General features: G+C 38.9%; 1 protein-coding gene across 1 annotated transcript in view; it reads left to right on the top strand.

Moving 5' to 3' along the window:
* Positions 1 to 16,662, top strand: part of CNTNAP2 (contactin associated protein 2) — a 1,667,645-nt gene that overhangs the window by 566,162 nt on the left and 1,084,821 nt on the right. The gene's annotated exons all lie outside the window — the stretch shown is intronic.

The following is a 16,662-nucleotide window of genomic DNA, read 5'->3' as shown; positions in this document are numbered from 1 at the left end:
TCCCTGCTCTTTCCATTCTCCTCTATTTTATTCCCTGTATGTGGGACTCACAAATGGACACACTAAGAATCTCTTCTCCCCACTGCATTGATTTTCATTAAAATTGTCAAGAGGTTTTTGGGGCATGGGATCTCAACCTGGGGGGTCATGATCTCTAGAATCAGGACTCAGAGAGATCACAACAATGTTCTCTTTTTTTGTGGCAAGATGGAAGGGGGAATAAAGATGGGTGGGGGGTGATTTCCAAATCTGTGTGTGTTGCAACATGAACTCACAGTATGGAAAAGGTTGAGAACTATTGTTCTAGAAGAAGTACGTTTGCCCTCCTGAAAAACATAAAATAAAAATCTTTCTCAGATATCTTACACACAAACATCAAAGTAACTATAAAAATGTTGTTATCTAAGTAATTCTCATCCTTCAGTATATTTATGGTATTAAATACCTGGGGAAATATTGACTATATATTTGGTTATATAAGGCAACTAGAAAATCACTGAAGATGGCGATAGCAATTCAGGTTTTGTACCTCTGCAGTAAATGGATCCTATTCTTATCTTCGCCCAACACATGAATTTTGGAGAATGTCAGATTTTTTTTATTAAGCCATTGGGCAGACACATGTGGCCAGATCCCCAGCTGATGTAAATTAGTGAACCTGCGTTGAAGACAACGGAGCTATGCGGATTCATGCCAGCTATGGACATGTCCCACTGTGAGTGGAAGGTCAGGAGTCGTACAGGTTTCAGTTGTTGAGGTGGCAACAGGGCCCACAAAATGGAGTGTTGCCATATTCCTAGATTTTGGAATAGTTGATTAATTTTCTCCTGGAACTGGAAGCTGATTCCTAGACATTCTCGGGAAATCCTGGATCAGTGTCAGCCTCAGGTGAGAATAGAGTCTATTGTATTGAATGTAATGGGTTAGAAATTAGGATGTGAAAAATAGTGGCATTCACAGTTTCTCTGCGGGAGAACACAAAACCTTAGAGTTACGAACTGACTACTGTAAGAATAGAAAAAGAATGTATTGCCTTAGACCTTTTGTATTCCATGTCAGTACAGCAGGGTTTGTTACTGCAGGCAGTAATGGAACTTTTGTTTTGGCCTTTCACCTGTCACACAGCAGCAATTAATTTACTCCTTCTTCTGAAAAGTTTAACCCAGTGTTTTACCTGCAAAAAAACAAAGCTATTGCTTATCCTCCTCTTCCTAAAGGTAGCCATAGGAGAGGCTTCTTCCTTTTAAAATATATATGTGGAAGGCACAATGAAGAATTGGGAATCCAAATTAATTAATAGGTATTGTGTCTAGCAAAAGAGGTACTGGCCTTTGTTATAGGCAAGAAGATTTAATATTGTGCTATTTTATGATAAAGCTCAGAATAAAAGAGTTCTTTTACTGAAGTCATTTTAAATTTTTTTTATTGAAAATGAACTTCACCAAATATGCAGAGTAGGAGTAAGGATTTAAAAGGAATTCATTTCACATGTATGTTACATAAAGGTTGTCATATTTGTACCATATTGATGTGTTGAAAAACCTAAGATATAATATGAAGTGGAAAAAACATTAAAAAGAAAGGGAAAAAAAGTTAGGAAAGAAGAGAAAGTGCCATGTGTGAATTCTAGACTTTGCCATGTGCTCTTTAAGGAATAAGGTGCTTCTTGCAAACACTTATAAATGTAACTTGCCATGTGGGAGCAGTCTCACTGAACTCAACAGGACTGTTCATATATGGAAAGTCACTTAAAAGTAGCAGTGTTTGCAGGGTTGAGACCTAAGAGAGTATTTCAAAGACGGAGTTTGAACCCCAAGAAATTCCCCTCAGGAGCACAAGGAAAGGGGGAAGAGCAGTTGCAGCTATTTGACTGAAGAGTATATAAAACAGAACAGTTTCATTGATGGCTGATATGCTGCTTGAAGAAGGAAAAACTGCTCTCCATACCTTGAAGGGGAAAGCTTCAAACCTTTAGCTGGTTTATTTTAAGCTTTGAATGTTTGTTTGCCCAAGTTGCTGAGGGTTTTGGGGAAGGTCCTTTACTCACATTAAATACTGACTCTCTGCCTGAAAGATTCCCCCCCACCCTTCCTTTGTTACAAACAAGCTCTGTGATTTTGTGGGGAGGATTGTGGATCTCGTAACGTCCATGTTCTGTTCACCTTGGCTATCACCTGCAAAAGTTTAGAATCATAGATATGACTTATTCACCACACAATGCCTAATTAACAAAAATGGATTCCTATCTTCTTGAGGTGGAAACCACAAGAGCAGTTCAACAACTCAGACCTTCTAGACAGAACATTTTATCTTTATATCCATTTATCTAGTTGGTTTCCCCAATATATAGTATAACCAATCCCTTGGGAACACTGATGGCCTGCATTTTCTTTCTTTTCCCTAGACAAAGGCATTAGAGAAAAAACAAAACAAGGAATCCTTTCTCTCTTCCTTTCTTTTGAAGAACACATCAGAACAACTAGCATTGAGGCTTAGAATCCAATCTGGGATTTTGGCTATTATAATCGCTTTCATGTAACAGAAGTTTCCATATCTGGAAAGGACAGCCCTTTCTTTTGTCCATTCTTGAGGACACTGTCCCTGCCCTATCTCTGATTCAAAAAACAAAAACAAAACAGCTTTGGGGGATATAAACAGAAACCACTGTAAGTCCCAACATGTGAGCCCTCTTTGAATAGTTTAAATGGCTAATTTTGAGTTGTCTCTGCCACACAACGTGCTGACTTTATTTTTAATTGGAAATTCACTCAGTATTTACTGCTGCAGTATCTCTCCTTCTTCACTCTATAGACCATTAAGAAGGATTAGAGGACAGGTGCAAGGGGTCAGACAGTGGCAGTGGGTTCTTAGGGAGCCAGGCTGCCAGGGAGGAGTGGGAGTCAGTATAGAGAGCATCATGAAGACAGGGACTCTGTATTGTGGCGGACCAGATTCTTAATCATGTTAATTAATTTTTACCAGCTGAGGATCTGGCTTTGAAAGTTTAAACTCACAGGGTCAAATTCTAGTCAATTACATGCTTGCAGCTCCATTTGAAATCCCTTTAAGAAGAATTTAGAATACAGAGAGCTTTCCACTGGGTTTTCACCGTCCAATGCTTTTACTCACCTGAGAGTGGCAGCATATGAGCTTTAGTTAAGACCCAACTTCCTTTCACGTACACCTAAATGATGATGTTCTTTGACAACAGTAAATCTGAAAATAAAGGAAAAAACAGGGGGACTGTCGCATTCTGGGGTTTAATTCAGACCAGCCAGAGGTCATGCCACCACTTGTATTATAACCCTGAATGCCCCCAAAATGCTTCTGCTACTTGTGGCTTCCTGCCTGGGGGAGGGGACACAGCCAGCAGCCAGCATGCACTTCATGTTCTGTATAAGGTACAGTTCTGATTCAATTACTTCGTATCAAACAGCGTGCCAGCAATGATTACAGACACACTCTTGTCTTTACCAGACTTGGTTAATGTTAGCAGATGATCTCAATGCATCCACAGTCCCAAACCCTGTGCTCTGCAACATCCACCTCTCTCCTGCAATATTTAGAGGAATAATAAAGTGTGTTTTCTCCTTTAAAGAGACAAAACCCAGCAGCTGGAGTTAACATTCACTTTAAATTAAACTAAGTGTTCGGTTAGATTAAAAAAGTTAAATAAATTTATTAAGAAAGGAAGATAAAGTTTAAGTACACGAGATAAAGTTAGAAATAGTTACAAGCAAATAGAGTGAAAAATGCATCCAAAAGTCTAAAACTTAATCTAGCAAGATACATGCTTTGTTCAAGATTTTTTTTCTCACCAGTCTTCCTTCTTTCCAGCCATGGCTGACTTTCTCTCTGTCTAGACCTTCCACAGAAGTACAAGGTGCTGGCTTCCCTTGTCTTTGCCTAAGTAGGTTTCTTACCTGTGTTCAGTTCCCAGAGACTTCAATCCCCATTGGTTGAAGGACCCACCTTTCTCAGCTTGCAAGAGCTCTGACCCCTTGTGTCTGTCTAGTGACAGATGCCAAAGATGGCTTATATCTTCCAACATCCAATTACCTTGTTTCAAGAAGCAGGATGACTTTATCTATTCTTCCCTTCCTACAGACTACCAATCCCTCTGATGATTTCTATGTAAGTGGGGCTTCCATTGGTTTTAGTCACACCTTACCTAATTTCTTTGGAGACAAGTAGATAGCTGTCTTCCTTCCTACCTGGATAAAACCTGTTTCTCCCTTTGTTTGGTCACAGACTGTAAATTATAATATCAATGAGTATCCTTAATTCCTTATATAGTTTAATACCTACAGTTCACAATGATATTAGTCACCAGTGTCTCATAGGCTTTCATAAAACACTTCACTTATACTTTTATAAAACAGTAATATTGTTACAATCAGTTGGTTCAATTCTTTATCATTTGAGGTTCAGACCCCCTGTCTTTATAGTCCTGATAAAGTTTCTCCTCATTCCTGCTTGGTAGCTTTGTTTACCTAATATGTACATTGACCTTCATTGTTTTTGCCTGTCAACCAGGCTGGTCAAAGAAGCAAACACATTCCTTTGTCTAGGGCAGACTTTTTTACCAATTTCCCCATACATGCCTACTTTAAACAAGTGAGTTATTAATTGTCCAATTATATATTACAAAATGTCTTTTAGTTAGATACAGATTATAGTAATGGTGTGTTAGGTGTAGTGAGTATGTCAGGCCTGACAAAAGTTGCTGACACAGAGGAGTGAACCACAAATGGGCCTCTGTGTCATAGGGACAAAGGAAAATTGAAATGTAGAGTTCAGCAATATTCAACAATATAAAGCAATTATAATATCAAATGATACAGCCAGGGGACAAAATATGGGGGATAAAAGGAAATAAAAAAGAAAAGCTGGTTAGGGGAGATAGAGTAAAAAGGAAATAATTCCAACAAAGACCTCGGTAAGAACAAACCATAATAATCTGCATAAAATGTTGAAATGATCCCCTTTTGTATGCATTAGTCAGGGGAAAAATAAGTTCAATAATTACCTGCTAGGTAAGAGACAAATCAAAAGTCTCTCACTAGGACTGTGATGAGGAAAGTGCTTTCAAGGTGAATTTGGAGTAAGTTTCCCATTTCTGCTAAACAGATTTTCTGACCCAACCCCTTTTGGGCTTTGGGATATTTTCAATTCCCATGAATTTTAATAAGATGTGTGAATGTGCCTTTTTTCCATAAAAATACCTAGCACCGCGTGAATTCTGATCACCTTTCCTAACTGCACTCTTGTATTTTGAGTTTCTAATTTTAAGAGTTCAGGAGGTTTCCCCACATACATCAATCTGTTGGGGCGTTTCATATTAGTATAATGTATAGGTATCAATATAGATGTATATCTATATAAACTATATCCAGCTATCTGTCTGCAAAATACGTATCAGATGTGTTTCTGTGTTTGATATTGTTCCTCTCCCCTAACCCCAATATAGATGCTATAAGTGGGTCATATTCATCTTGCTGAATATAATGCAAACATGTCCTACACTGTATAGTGCTGGGGTAAAAGAGAATGCTCAGAATTTTTGAATATACTCCAGTGCAGAACTTATAAATATACTGCAGTGCAGTGGAGTGGGAATAGAAGATGTCTATTTCTTTAGGCCCATCCTAAAGAAAATTGGAAGAATCTAGCTATTTTTATTCCATGCATTTGGAGGCTGCTTATATTTAATTAGTCATTATGATTATTGTTGTTTTTAATTTGACTATGCTAGCATAAGTCCTGATCAGCTGTCATCTTCTATCTCGTTTTCTTATTCTTGAGGATCATGAGTACAAGGAAGTAGCTTCTGAAATAAGGTTGAGTTACAGGTTGTTAGGAAAGTTAGAGTCGAGACATCTGATACACAAGCTGAGAGTCATATTCTGTTCAATCCTGACATCTGTATGACTCCATTGATATTCAGAGAAAGCAGCTTTTGGTCCCTTAGAGTGAATAAAGCCCTGGACTAAGTGATTGTTAAATCCATAGAATGGATGTTGATTCTGTTTATACCAGAGCTAAATTTGACACATTATGTCCAAAGGTTTTTACCAATGTTTACTCCCTACTAATGATATAGCATAGGACTTGGGAATCTCACCAGCTGATGGAAAGAAAAGGGATGTTTTCATCCAAGATATAATATGTTTTAATTGAGCACAAAAGTTATACACAACATTTCTATTTTGGGCTTTCTAATTCACTCCTTATTCCCTTTCCAAACCCATTCATCTCAGTGAAGACTCTAGTTTCTCCAATTTCTTCCTGATTAAAAAAAAAATACATTTCTCCTTTGCTGCTTGTTATGTCAAAATTACTACTTAAAAATGCAACCAAACCTCTGAGAAAATATGGGCAACAGGTTGATATGCACTTGTGCACTGCAGGAGAGTCTGATCCTGCTTAGTATTGGAATAGTACAATCTCTGTATTGAGCAACTCAATCACAGAATGCTCCTGTAGAGACAAAGCAGCCATGCTGACACCCAGCCATAGTCAGTGCTGATCTGAAACAGTGAAGATAGCATTGGTAGGAAAAAGAGCTTCTGGTACTGTATCCTCTTGCAATATTTGCTATGTCTGAGATGGTCAAGTTAAGCGCTCATTTCCTATTGAAAGTTCATGGGATTTGAGTGTGTCACTCCTTTGGGCTCCTTTGAAAATCCCAGCCTACGTAAATGTCCTTAGGGGTTTTATAAAACTTACAGTAAATGATAAAGGAGAGCAAAATGCTCATCCCTCAACTATTGAGTAATACATTTAAAAGGTCCTATATGTCTCAGTAGTCAGACTACCCTAGTTTGCATATTTATTAACAAGTATATTCAGACCCCCAACTCAGCTTTTCAGGGTACATGTGTTATTGGCTTCACAATGAAGCTTTGCGCCTCTTTCATTTGACATTTGATGTCAGTTGGTGTGGGAGAAGTAGAAGCAACTGTGATTTAGGTCCTTTGAGCCCTAGATAACAGCTGTCTGAACACAGGTGACCTTATCTCTAATGGGAACAAGGTAGAAATCAGCTTGGAGTTCTACCCCACCCTGGTGAAAATGGATGGGTGTCACCTGTCTTACTGACATCATCCCACCGTTCCTGGGCCAGAGTTCAGCTCCCCCTCAGCACTTTTCTTGCCCCACATCACAAGGGCTGCTCTAGACCTTGCTCCCTTCTTTTTTTAGGGTCCCTATTGCCCCAATCTCCCCTTCCCATTATGACCTTTTAATTTAGATAGGATGTTCTCTATTCAGTTCCCATAGCGAACCACCCCTTTGGATCTAAAACTTGAAAAGGGCTGAGCACCTATAACTTCCACTGAAGTCACTGTGGCTCAGCATCTTCTGCATGTTGCCAACCTACAGATTGAGACCCCATGACAAGAAGAATATGGACACAGGAAAGGAATATTGCTTTTGCTCTAGTGAAACCAAACAATAATGTGGATATGATGTAACTGTCACTACCATTATATCCTTACAAAATAGATAGTGTATTGACAGGATACTTTTATACTTCAAGCACTTGCTGCCTATGTATCTTTAAAACCCCCAAGAAGAAGAGCTGTGCTGAGAAACAACAGTTTTGTGTTGTAAAGAAGAGAGATAGCATGCTCATTTTTGTGCAAGGGGGGAAAAAAGGTTTTATGTAAATAAATTGAGTGAATGTTTAAAAGATATCCAGAAAAATACCAGCCAGGGAACATCTTAAATTAAATGGCAAAATGTATTTAAGCCAAATGCTTCTAGAGTGTTTCCTGTTCATCACAGCAATATTTTGTTTTGGAGCAAAATAACAAAAGTTGCAATGGGTGCTTAAGAAGATTAAAAGGAACACTCAAGCTGTTAGATCAGATCAGAACAATGGTTCTGCTAGTTCAGTAAACCTAGCTAATAATGCAATGTATAGGTGTATGATTCATCGTCTCATGCAAGCAACTACTGAGTGTGCTGACGCAGGGTATTGTAATTAGTCTTTCAGTCTAGAAACCTTAAAATTCCACTTTTTTCTTCCCCAAAAGGGGGAATCTTTAGAGTCCCCATTTAAAATAAATATAAGACTATTTAATCATACTTGCCTCTATAGAACAAGTGGAATTTTAAGGGCCTAGTAATATGTATAATTGTGTTAAGTTGCATAAGAAATATACATTTACATTCTGGGAATGGGCTGGTCTTTGTATGGGATGCTGATTATGGGACATTATGTTTCTGCTGCGTAGTCTTCCTCTGCCTAACTATGAGAGCCAGGTAAATAACACTAGTGTGGTATCCTAGAGCGTAAATGATAAAGGATATTAATCCAGCACACATACAGAGAAACACCTCTGTGCTGAGGGCCAACGCCAAGCCTATGCATCACTTATGTTCCATACAAATCTTCAAAATAGGATTAAGTGTAAGTGAAGTGGTAGACAGTCCTTGTGCATAGGCCTCTGCAAAGGGGTTAATTAGCCCATTGGGGCAGCGGAGGGAGATTTCAGCCAGAGCACATAAGAATGCATTGTTGTTCAGGCATTCCTTTCTTAGGGGTTCCTTTCAGACACTTGGTTCTTATCCTGAGGAATATGTGTCTGTCTGTATAAAATTGCCAAAATTTTAAACATAGGTGCTTAAAGTTAGGCTCCTAAATCCATATTTAGGCATTCAATCAGCTTAATTTTCAAAGGACTTGGGCATGTAAAACATCTAGATCAGTTGTGGGAGCTGTGCCCAGCTTCTCCAGAAATTAGGCCACTTGTCCAGATGCATTAAATGTGAATATATTTCCCCAGCTTTGAAACTATATGTTGCCCAATATATATATATATGCACACTCAGAATTGATACATTGTATCTCTCTCCATATATCCAGTTTGGCACTGGCTAACATTTAACAAAATAGCCTCTGGCAGTTGTACATGGTAAAAGCACCTTTCCCTTCTCCCTTATACCCTGTCATAAATATAAAGGGAAGGGGTACCACCTTTCTGTATACAGTGCTATAAAATCCCTCCTGGCCAGAGGAAAACCCTTTCACTTGTAAAGGGTTAAGAAGCTAAGATAACCTCGCTGGCACCTGACCAAAATGACCAATGAGGAGACAGGATACTTTCAAAGCTGGAGAGGGGGTGGGAAACAAAGAGTCTGTCTGTCTGCATGATGCTTTCGCTGGGAACAGATCAGGAATGCAGCTCAGAACTCCTGTAAAAAGTTAGTAAGTAATCTAGCTAGAAATGCATTAGATTTCCTTTTGTTTAATGGCTGGTAAAATAGGCTGTGCTGAATGGAATGTATATTTCTGTTTTTGTGTCTTTTTGTAACTTAAGGTTTTACCTAGAGGGATTCTCTATGTTTTGAATCTGATTACCCTGTAAGGTATTTACCATCCTGATTCCTTTCTTTAATTAAAATTCTTCTTTTAAGAACCTGATTGATTTTTCGTTGTTCTTAAGATCCAAGGGTTTGGGTCTGTGTTCACCTGTACAAATTGGTGAGGATTTTTATCAAGCCTTCCCCAAGAAAGGGGGTGTAGGGCTTGGGGGGAATATTTTGGGGGAAGACATCTTCAAGAGGGCTCTTTCCCTGTTCTTTGTTGTTTAACACGCTTGGTGGTGGCAGCATACGGTTCAAGGGCAAGGCAAAGTTTGTACCTTGAGGAAGTTTTTAACTTAAACTGGTAAGAATAGGCGTAGGGGGTCTTTCATGCAGGTTCCCACATCTGTACCCTAGAGTTAAGAGTGGGGAAGGAACCTTGACATACCCCTAGGACTTCCTCATGAAAAGCAAACCCTTTTCCCAGATTACAGTATGTACATATATTGTGCGATTAGATTTACACATGACTTTCATTTTAGCAAAAGGTCAGCATATGATAAAAAATCTGCTATCTGACACCCTTGATCTTTTAGTGTTGAGAGATATTGATATTTTGCTGCTGTTACCAGGTGAATAAAACATACTCTGGCACATGTTAACATACTGTATCAAATATTTCATTTGAGAAAAATAAAGGTAAAGGAGTTCTGATGATTAGAAATGTTAATAGCCTACACTGTTAACGAATACCTTTGTCGTAATTAATTTTGCTATTTCTTAAGTAATTGTCCTCTTTCCATTAAATTAGGAAATATGCAATTATGGGATGTATTTTTAATTTAGTACTTCATGTTATGTTGTGTTAAAATATTTCTGCAATATTATGACTGGCCAAGGTTTCTACACATGGTTCTCTGTCAGGGGAATTCAAATGTTGGAACTCCAAAGGCTTCTCAGGCAATTTGCATGGCCCTAGTTTGCATATGAACATACACATATATTATTCGATAAAACAATATATGTGTATGACATTACAGTATCAAGGAATGGAACAACACTTCATAAACTATTCACACTTTACACTGTATTTGACCTCAAAGGTACACTGACTAATTGTTGCCAGATGTGGTCCGGCTCTTCCTCCCAGCAGCCCACCAGACTGCTGTAAGGGGAATTCAGCCTCTGGTGTTCTAAGCCTCCGGAATCTGAACAGAGCCTGGGTACTTTCAGAATCATGGGGTCCCTAGGGATGCTCTTGGAGTGCAGATGTCTATTTAATGCTCTCTCCTGTTAAATCTGTACTGACTCCTCATATTCCCATTGTAGCTATACACACTCTCTTCTAGTGTCCCACCAAAGGTGGGAGCCTTCTGGTTTAACGCTCAGCCTAATAGTTTAACTCTCTCAGGGGGTATGTGATAGGTGTGACATATAACACACAGACACACTTTCAATAGGCATTTAACCCATCATTGCTCTTTACTTAATCCCACAAGAAGAACACAGATGGATAGATATATAAACCCTACACACGCTTCCTCTCACTCTAGTTCACCCTCCCCTTGGGAGTCCCTAGGGTGCTATCTGTGTTCAGATAGGCAGGGTCTTCCCCAACCCCTGAACCTTCCCTCATTTTAAAATGGCTAAATCTAGCTTGAGAGAGAGAGAGAGGAGCTTCAGCCCTTTTATAAAATTCCAGTCCCTCAGTCACTTGCCTCACTGGTCAGTCTCAACAGGGAAGGACAGAGTCCTACCAAGTGACCTTATTGCTAGGCAACCTCTCCTATGCTAAGTCAATTCCTTTGGCTACGGACCAGTCTTTTGTCTAGAGTCATAATATGTCAGTAGGTGGGCACTTAAGTCAATGACAGTCTTTTGTTAGCCCTATACTACCCAGTTCAACATGGAGACAAATGGAGAATAGAAAACACACAGTGCTGAACATGAAAAATGGAGTTTACAGCTTGGTATAAAGATACATACAGAGAGTTTACAGACCCACACAGTATTCATAAAACAAAGAGACAGATTTCCCCAAACGACCACAGTAATATATACATTTTTGATTTCTGTATTGGCAGGCTTTCAATCAAGCTTTCACTCATAGGCCCGTGTGTGTTTCTGTGTAATAGACTACAGAGCTTTACACTTCCAGGTCTCCAGTTCAAATCCAGCCCCAAGTGACAGTGACTAGGTTAGTGCCACCTAACAGGGTTTAATAACTTTTATACATGCATCACAAAAACCAGCACCACTCAGAACCCTTGTTGGCAGTCTCACCTAAAGATGGTTTCTCCAGGACAGACGTAATACTGGGATGGGAAAGATTATGTAATTATGAGAGGGACCTTTTTAAATGTGCAATTTTTTGTGAACCATTCTTCATGTGCAAATCCTAATGTGCACAAATAAGTAATGGTTTGCTTCCAGAAACATTGACTTGCCAGAACACATGAGGGCTTGTGTGTGTGAAATATTGTACCATTAAAAATCTGACCCTTTGTGAAGATTGGTATTCTATTTTATCTGTGGTGAGCCAATAGTGTGCTTATAATATATATTAAGCACCAGCATATGAGAATTTAATATATATATAATAATAATATAATAATATATATATTAAGCACCAGCATATGATAATTTGCAGGAGTGGGATGTTACACTGTGATCATCTCAAGGCAGGGGCCTTTTCTTCTCTGTTTTATGTATATATATAAACATAATATATACATAAAACAGAGAAGAAAAGGCCCCTGCCTTGAGATGATCACAGTGTAACATCCCACTCCTGCAAATTCTCATATGCTGGTGCTTAATTTTTAAATCAATGGGACTGCTCTCATCGGTGAAGCTAAACATATACATAAGTGTTTGCGGGATCAGGGCCCAAATAGAAACATGAGACATAAAGCATTGTGAGACCAGACTTTGGATGAAGTAATATCTCGTTTATTTTCTGGAACGAAATACCTAAAATAAATACAAAAAACAGCACTTCTTTGGGTGGTGGATTAACTACGACAGGCTTCACAGAAGTGTGTTCTGAGGGGAAATTTAACAAGACTACTGCTGGCCTGGTACCTGTCTGGGGCTATAGAGATAACTTCAGCCTCCAAACCTCTTAATCCAATGCCTTTCACAAGCACTAAATTCTCATTGTAAAATTTAAACAGGTCAGGCTTAGGCCAGGAAAACACCAGTGCAGTATTTGTTGAATTATTTTTAAGTTGTCTCATTACTCAGGAATATCTTAAATAAACCACCACAGTTTCACAATAGCCCTGGGTCTCTTTATAGGACCATGGGCAATATAGAATGTTGCCAATTAATATAAATCCCTATTCAGGAAGGTACTTAAGCATGTGCTTAATTCCCAATGACTTCAATATTATAATTAACCTGCAGATTATATGAACATATAGGGCCAGATTCTGATCTGTTACACCAGCGTAAACCCAGTGTAACTCAGTTCAAGTCAAGAGAGTTACTCTGGATATATACTAGTATAACTCAGTTCAAATTGTGGCTGATAGCAGCAAAATACTTGGATTTATTTTTCCAACTCTAAAATATGTAAATATGCATAAGTTATTGATGTTATGTAAACTCTCAGAACTTCACTGGGCTAGCATGAGAGTACAAAATTCTTCCATATTAATCTTTCAGGCCTGACTGTGGAATCTTTTCTTATGTTAGTAATTCTTATTGTGAGAGAATGTGTGGTCTAACATGATGTTAAACGCTCAGTATAGACCAAAAACTCTCTCTTTGTGTGAACTTGTTATAGCTATCCATAGTGTCTACCTATTAACCTTGATGAGCTGACACTTTAGGGTTTGTCAAATGAGCTGACCTAATGTTAAACATGAGTGATTGTGCTGAATTATGTTTGTTAGTTAATATGTGGACCCACTTAATTTGCTTAATTTGCTTAATTTGCCTTGGTGAGCACTGTCTCATAAGTAGCCCCAATAATTCCAGTGACTGTCCTTTTGAGCTGGTGTTTCCCGTCTTGAGAAAGGGTCACACAGCTGAGCCCATAGAAAAATAAATGCATCATGTCAAATTACAATTGCATCATAAACTCCTACTCTATATTAAGAAATCATGTTTATACCCCATCTCCAACCAGCAAAGCAAGAAACTCCCAATACAATACCAGGTGAGCTGCAGTAATATTTCTTAACAGCATAATACTCCATAGTATGGAAACATGTGATACTAAATGCAAGTTGACCCAGTAAAGTGTTATGGTCCTGACGGGTCATTATTTTTAAATGTCTCTTTATACATATGTTCATTACTGAGTTATAATCCATGTGTCACAGTTTCAGGATAACTGCACCTTTATCTCCCTTCTGTGGTCCCTCAAGGACACCCACTCAAAAGCACATCTCCTGGGTGGAAACCTGTCTCATTTCCTTCTGACCAGGGGTTTTAAGGCTGCATTGGACCTTGCCTTTTTGGCAATATCCCCAGCAAGCCAGTCGACCCATAAGACAATTTGCTTGTGCATTGCTTTCACTACAAGGGCTATGAACAGTATATTTCCATCAGTGACAAGTTACCAGGCAGCTTCTTCTAAGAAAGCACTTTTATTCTTAAGATAAAAGCATTACAGAGAAAGCATATAAAACCAATAGAAGAACCTACATGCAAGCTAAAAGCTTATCAGAGGCCATCCCTATTCCCAATATGAGTCTCCCAGTTTGACAGCAAACCACTGGTAAGTACACTTTGAATACAGGTTTCAGAGTAGCAGCCGTGTTAGTCTGTATTAGCAAAAAGAAAAGGAGGACTTGTGGCACCTTAGAGACTAACAAATTTATTTGAGCATAAGCTTTCGTGAGCTATAGCTCACTTCATCGGATGCATTCAGTGGAAAATACAGTGGGGAGATTTATATACATAGAGAACATGAAACAATGGGTGTTACCATACACACTGTAATGAGAGTGATCACTTAAGGTGAGCTATTGCCAGCAGGAGAGCGGGGAGGGAAAAAACCTTTTGTAGTGATAATCAAGGTGGGCCATTTTCAGCAGTTGACAAGAACGTCTGAGGAACAGTGAGGGGGGCGGGGGGGTGAATACAGTCTTTCAAACAGTTGCACCTATCTGATAGTTATTTCTTCTAAACCACATTGCCCTAGTTTGCTTATGAGAATGTCATGTGGGACAGTCTCAAAAGCCTTACTAAAATCAAGATATATCACATCTACTGCTTCTCCCCATCCACTAGGCCAGTAGCCCTGTCAAAGATAATTATGTTGATTTGGCATCATTTGGTCTTGAGAAATTCATCTTGGATATTCTTTATACCCTATTATCCTCTAGGTGTTTACAAATCGATTGTTTAATAATTTGCTCCAGTTTCTTTTCAGGGATCAAAATTAGACTGGCGGGTCTTATAAGTCCCCAGATCCTCTTTGTTCCCCATTTTAAAGATAAGGTACTATGTTTGCTCTTCTCTAGTCCTCTGGGACTTCCCCCACCCTCCATGAGTTCTCTAAAAACCTGAGTGATTTGCCTTGCTCATCCCTTACTGTTTTCACTTCCTGGAGGAGCTATGGTTCCCCTCCCTGCTGTGGAGTGCACACAATCCCTGGCCCACAATGAGGCATAAACAATACATAAACTTAATACAATATGGTCTCCCAAAGCTATTTCAGGAAGTTGCCCTGTCTATCACATCATGCTTCATATGTTTTACAAACTTGGATTATAGGAAGCCATGTCCTTTAATAGTAAAGTAAATACAAAAAGGATTACGTTGAAGCTATGCTAAGGTCAAGATACAAACTTTTCACTTAATCTTACAAATCTTTTGTGCAAAGGCCTCCAGCTGAATGGGCTTGCCAGGGTACGGTCCCTTAAAAGGAAAGAAATTCAAAGCTGAGGCTGAAGCTGTGTCTTTAACTCATTGCCCCTTTCTCCTTAGCTCACCTCACTGTGCTGAGATATTTTTGGGGTCTGAGATAAGTGTTTGATGTGACTTACACTTTCATACAGTGTGTTGCAATATTTGTGAAAGTGGCTGAAGTCAGTTATGGGTAAGTTCAGTCTTACATTTGAATTTTCTTACTTTATTGCTCAGCCTGCCTCTTTCTTTTTTTCTTTGTTGCTGTATAAAAACGGGAGAGGAGAGGACAGCACTAGGAGAATGCATTGAAGATGTGCTCTAAAACGGCATTTTGAAAGCTGTATAGAGTTTATATTCATAAAGCCAATAGTTCCCAGTGCTCCCAAGGATAGGGCAAAGCTGCTGAAATGACATTGTTGCTAAGTTCCCAAAAGTAAAATGAGTTTGAATTCCATTGGAACTGAGTGTAACATGGAGCTCAGGCTTTTGAACCTTTTTGAAAGAGATGATTAGATTTCACTCTGACTTCTTTTTATAGTGGAGAGTTGGGCTGTGTGGGTAGCAGAGGTTAGGGGCCAGATTAAAATGTAATTAACAATGAACCAGTAGAGCTCTAAGGCGAGAGACGTCAAGTCTCATTCCACTTAAATAAATAAATAAATAAAATTCAAATTGGACTACATCAGCACTTTCTCATGTCTGCTGAATGGAAGACCAGGTGAAATCTGCTCATATCAAATAGGTTTTTAATACAATGTCCAGTAAACCAAGTGCTGAAAGATAACAGTTAGCTTAAAGAAATACTTGTCAAACTACAATGACTACAATGTTGTATCTATAGGAATAAGCCAGAAAAGAGAGAATTCCTAGTGCATCAGAACAGGCACTAGTGGCCTGAACTCAAAGCAGAACCCTAATCTTTTGACATGACCAATCTGGTCCTTGTATATACTATATAACTGATAGTAGTAAAAGAAATCAATAGTAAAATAATCTGCCAGAAGTGTTCACCTTTGATCATCTCAATAGGCAACATCTAGATTAGACTTTAGCCCCTTTTGTTAGTCAAGTTGTTAGGTTTAGTGTGGTGTTGGTGGCCTGTGATATACAGGAGGTCTGACTAGATGATATGGTCCCTTTTGGCCTTAAACTCTATGACTCTAGGTGCATAACCTTTCTTCAGAGTGTTTCTTTTTCCTGCTTTTTTCTGTTTAGCATCTAGCTACTGCAGAGATAGATACAACAGGAAAAGAAAGAGAAAGAAAGAAAGAAAACAACATCCAGTAGCTTTCATAGTTCACCATCATTCAAGGTTATATTGATAGTGAGCACTACAAGGGCCAAATTCTGACACCCTTGCCAGCACAATGGCTGCATTGATGCAGGGGTTTTCAAGAGGTATTGGGTCAGGGTAGAGTCCACTGAAGTGGTGAGAACCCCAGAAGAGACGCTCTATGACACTTTGTTCTCCTGGTGGTGGCAAGT

Source organism: Lepidochelys olivacea (assembly GCF_965140295.1).
Source record: "Lepidochelys olivacea isolate rLepOli2 genome assembly, chromosome: 2".
Lineage (NCBI taxonomy): Eukaryota > Metazoa > Chordata > Testudines > Cheloniidae > Lepidochelys > Lepidochelys olivacea.
The sequence above is the reverse complement of the archived record's forward strand: the minus strand, read 5'-3'. Positions and strand labels throughout refer to the sequence as shown.